The sequence below is a fragment of the Neovison vison genome, chromosome 5, assembly GCF_020171115.1.
Source record: "Neovison vison isolate M4711 chromosome 5, ASM_NN_V1, whole genome shotgun sequence".
Taxonomy (NCBI): Eukaryota; Metazoa; Chordata; class Mammalia; order Carnivora; family Mustelidae; genus Neogale; species Neogale vison.
Window position 1 is genome coordinate 41,048,044 of NC_058095.1, and position 5,550 is coordinate 41,053,593.

A 5,550-nucleotide genomic window follows, 5' to 3' on the forward strand; every position below is an offset into this window, starting at 1 on the left:
TTACTCCCTCTCATCTGATCATTGGGTACGAAGTCCTAGAGTCATCTCCTCTTAACCCCCCCACCCAGCTTCAATATCATTAGAGATTTTTTTTTTTTAAAGATTTTATTTATTTATTTGAGAGAGAGAGACAGTGAGAGAGAGCACGAGCGAGGAGAAGGTCAGAGAGCGAAGCAGACTCCCCATGGAGCTGGGAGCCTGATGCGGGACTCGATCCCGGGACTCCAGGATCACGCCCTGAGCCGAAGGCAGTCGTCCAACCAACTGAGCCACCCAGGCGTCCCTCATTAGAGATTTTTATTATGTGCCCTAAATCATCAACAGTACTCCATCATAGCACTTAAAACAGTGAATAGTGACTTAAGATCAATTATTTTTCTTTCCCACTACCTAGAGGTTCTTTGAGGCTAGGGCATCTCATACAACTTTGTATCGGCACCTCGCTATACTAGACTTTCAATAAATGTGTGATAAACGAACATAATAATTTGTTATTTTCAAATCTTTCCCTTTCTGTGTCTTTTTTTTTTTCTTTCTAATTTTATTTATTTGCCAGAGAGAGAGAGAGAGTGAGAGCGCACAGGCAGGCAGAGAGGCAGGCAGAGGCAGAGGGAGAAGCAGGCTCCCCACAGAGCAAGGAGCCCGATGTGGGACTCGATCCCAGGACGCTGGGATCATGACCTGAGCCGAAGGCAGCCACTCAACCAACTGAGCCACCCAGGCGTCCCCTTTCTGAGTCTTTTAAAGAGGATAGCTCTCCATGAAGACCCTTCATTTTGCTTCCATGGAGTGACTGTTGGAGTTGCTAATGACAGAAGCCAAAAGAGAAAGACCTAATTTCCTTGCATGAGAATATGTACAGACAGACCTTCTGGGGGTGGTTTTTTCCCCACTGGTGTAGAAAAAAAAAAGAATATGTTGGATGGGAAAATGGCGATGTTTGGGAGAAAAAGAAATGGCAGCTCCCATGGGATGTAGGGCACTGGAGAAACAATGTGGGGCACCTTGGTGGCTCAGTCATGATCCTGGGGTCCTGGGATTGAGCCCCAAGCCAGGCTCCATGCTCAGTGGGGATCCTGCATCTCCCTCTCCCTCTGTCCCCCAATTTATGTTCTCTCTCTCACTCTCTCTCCATCTAAAGTGAATAAATAAAATCTTAAAAAAAAAAAAAAGAGTGATACACAACGTAATTCCCTTTTCCGGATTCACAAAAACTTTAGTAACAGTTGCCATAACTTGTCTGTGCTTTTAGGGAATCATTCAGGTCTGGGTTTCTTCCAAGTAGAAGAAATTGATACAGCAGATGCAAGGGCTTGTCCAAGGAGGCCCAGTTGCTTTTGGTTTACAAATAAATTAATGACCCTAGGTCTGGACACACTCCCATAGCAGGTGAAGTTTCAGAGCATCATCTTACAGTGTCTGCAAGTTTAGAAACGTTTGTGGGTGTTCGCACCAGCATACTCTGCTTTTCCTCCTCGAGAGAAGTCATGTTTCATCTCCATCAGCATTTTCTATTTGTCAGGAACAAAGAAAATACCGTGATGGGGTACAGAGGGAAAAGGAACCATGGTGGGGTCAGAAAAAATGGGCTCAAATAGTGACTTTTTCACGTATACTTAAAAAATTAAGTAACTCCCAAAGCCTCTTTAGGCTTTTGCTGCTTTTAAAAATAGATATGGCATTATCTCCCTAACAGGATGGGCTTAAGGGTAAATTGAGCCAAAACCTGGAATAGTTCTAGGCACATTAGGCACTCAGAAAGTTGACTCTGTGGAACCATTGTAAACCCACCTTCCATGTGGTCCAGTCTCTAAAAGAAATCACTTTCAAATAAATACAACTGAACAGATGAGAATAATTTTTTTTTTTTAAATTGGGGGAGGATTCTAAACTTTACTTGTTGGAAAATATCAGAGTATCCAACTCATACTTTTAGCAAAACTTCTCACAATCCCTTTCCTCTTCTTCTCATATCCCACAATACTCTGAATCTTCTCATTTTGCTAAACCCCTCCTCACCTCACAAAATACCTTTACCAGTACTCTGCAGATTAGGAAATGTTTTCTCCTCACTCAGCTTCATCATATAAATCAATATAGCCTGTCTACCTAAATCCTTTCTTTCTCCTGGATCTCTCCTTCTTCCCTTTGTTTTCTTCAATTATTTTCATCAAGGAATTCCAGGAGTTGGGCATGAAAGGGGCAGGTATTCCTCAAAGGTCAGTTGACTTTTGTATTTGCTACTAAATATCACAGACTGGGTGGCTTATACACAACAGAAAACTTTTATTCCCCTCCAGTTCTGGAGGCTGGAAGTCCAAGGTCAGAACATGCCAGCATGTTTGAGTTCTGGTGAGAACTCTCTTCCAGGTTGCAGAGGTCTCCCTATGTCTTCACGTGGTGGATGGGGCCAGGGAACTCCCTCAGGCCTCTTTTAAGAGGACATTAATCTCATTCATGAGGGTGTCGATTAACCTAATCACCTCCCAGAGGTCCCCATCTCCTTATTTCATCACATGGAGCATTAGGATTTCAAAAGATCAATTTGAGGGTGGAGATGGTCCACAAATATTCAGACCATGGCATCAGGGAATGTGGGCAAAAGACCAAGTAGGAAAAAGACAGTATTCCTCTCTTTGGAAATGTCTGGGAGCACTGACATTTTAGTAATTGCTCTACTTTGTCATATTGGTAAAGAGACAGATTGGAAGCCAGTCACAAAATAAGACTAGCCATCAAAAGTTCTGCAACCTTCCTGAGCATCTGCTGAAATCACTGTCTTGAGCAGAGTTGTTTCTTTCTGGCTGGGCAATGGCAGCCAGAGGACTGGGTTCCAGGTGCTTCCTGGTATGGTCAGCATCCTGCCTAGAAACTCGGTATCCCTCAGGAAGCAGAGCAGGTGTTCTCCCAAGAGATTCCTCTGTAACTGGCGCCTGGTCCATCACAAATTCTTTCATCGAGGCACAGTTTGTACCCATGCAAATGCGGACCCACCATTTTGCAAAAAGAACTACGTCTCTGAGCTCAACAAGAATGTCACATCCTGCTAATGCAGAAAAACTTTCATTTTCTTCCCCTCCCATAACATTAATCTCTAAGTTGAATCCAGTACCTCTTTTCTGCAAACATATTTGGGATTTGTCCTCAGAAACAGATCTAAATGGAGATCTTACTAAAAAAAAAAAAAAGTGGCAGGTGTTTACATAATTAATTCAGAACTGTTTCTTGTGATTTATTTTTTTTAAGATTTTATTTATTTATTTGAGAGAGAGAGAGAGCGCAAGAGCACAGCAGGAGGGAGAAGCAGACTCCCTGCTGAGCAGAGAGCCCCAAGTGGGGCTCAACCCCAGGACCCTGAGATCATGACCTAAACAGAAGGCAGACACTTAACCGACTAAGCCACCCTGGTGCTCTGTCTTGTAATTTATTTTTATCTTTTGAAGATTGCTTTTACTTTGGGGGATGAGTTTTAACAACAACAAGGCTGATTTAAATTTGTGATCATATTGTTTAAACAAGCCACTTTCAGTTAATATTCTTGCATTTCTATGGAAGAGACACTGGAGGTGAAGGATTTTATTCTATCAATTTAATCTGATTATTATCTCGCTCATTTTCTTCTCTTGGGTAAATATTGTTCACATTGGTGTTTCTAAATCCAGGTGGCCTCCCACAAATTTCCCCATACTAACCACTTTACATCTTTGTTCAAGCCATTCTCCCCTTATAAAAGGCTATGCCAAGTCATATCCATCATCTGTTTCAAAATCTACCTCCAGACTTCCTTCTCTTCTGCACCCTTTTCCCTAATTAGCTTTACACATTCTGAGAGTCTCTTTTCTCTGTATATTCCTGAATTGTTTATGGAATGTGATCTGGCATCCATTGATTTGTTGTTTTTTTAAGCCTTCTTATGTTATTTCATATTATTATTTTTAATCTATTTTTATTAGTTATTTCCTTTGTAAACTTTCCCACTGTCACCCATTTATCTGCCCAGGGGCCAGACAGAACAGATTAGTAAACTTTCAACCCATGCTCCTATTTCTTACTTGATGTAGAAAAAAAGTTTTTGCTTTTGTTTTAAAGAGACATACTACTTAAAAATCCTAGGAGAGGACACCTGGGTGGCTCAGTTTAAGTGCCTGCTTTTGGCTGCTGTCCTGATCCCAGGGTGCTGGTATCCAGCCCCACATGGGACTCAGCAGGGAGTCAGCCTTTCCCTGTGCCCCTCTGCACCTCCCCCCAACTCTTGCTCTCTCTCTCTCTCAAAAATAAGTAAATAAAATCTTCTAAAATCCTAGGGAGAGGCAGTGTGGTGTACCAAAATGATCGGAGGTTTTAATGTTAGACAAAGCTGGGTACAAATCCTACATTTGCCTTTGGCAAGTTTTTAAACTTCTCAGCTTCCTTATCTGTGAAATGAGTAAGAAAATGTCTATCTCCTGGAGTTCCCGAGGAAATTAATGAAATAACCATGGAAACCACCTCCCAGTTGGAAGATGTTCAAGGAAAAGGAACTAGAATTCTGGGTGAAAGAATTTCCAGCTTTTCAATGCTCCACGGCTCGCAGTGTGAACACTCCCAACACGCCGGCCTAATAACCCCTTAGAGTCACCAGTGTGAGCTGCGGGAGGGTGGGTGTGGACAGGCTACCTGGAGGGGAGCGCACCTAAATTCCAGGAGTGATAGGGAGAGGATCAAGAAGCCGCCTGTCATTCACTTTCCTTTGGATGTCTCCTCCGGCAAGCCCTTAGGGTTTAAGCTTAGCAAAAGGACCCTGATTCACCTCAACTGTTTGGTTTATTTGGAAGGTGCTTAGATTTAAAAAAAAAAAAAAAAAAAAAGAACCGGAGGGAACAGCAATAAACAGATCCCAGTGGAGGACACCCCCATTTGTGGTTCTCACTGGATCTCAGAGTTTTCCTAGTGATACCAAACTTCTCTTGTGGCAGACAAGGAAAGGTTTTAAAAAACCACCCTGAAGCCTCGCACAATTACCTAGAGGAGCGGGCCCTCAAAATGGTGAAGGAATAAGTGAACGGATCTATGAAGAAATGAATGGTGAAGAATGAAGGAAGGCCACACAGCCAGGGCTAGAACGCAGACCGGAGCCCTTGTTTGCTGTTGTGGTGCTCACAACTGCTTTTAAGAGTCTTGGCCTACCTCCCCCTTTGCAATTTCTCTGGCTCGGGCCTCTGCCTCTTCAGGTTCCTTCGTCCAACTCCACCCCTTCAAGGAGTGCACCGCCCTCCCAGCCCTCTCCTCTCTCCTAGCCCCGCCCCACCGGACACGAGGCTCCGCCCCCTTCGCCGGGGCTCTGCGGGATGAATGGCAGCGTTGCCGCCGCGCCGCTCGGAGTGCTGATTGGCCGCCCGGCTCGGTGACGCGCAGGCGGCCGCGGGCGCACGCAGGCGGGCGGAGCTGGCATGGGTGGAGCCGGACTCCGGGGCGGGGCGCGGGAGCCCGGGGGCGGAGGAGCCGGGAGGCGGGAGGCGGGAGGCGCCGGGGCCGTTTAAGCGGCCTCCCTCCCGCCCCCAGCCGCCCGGT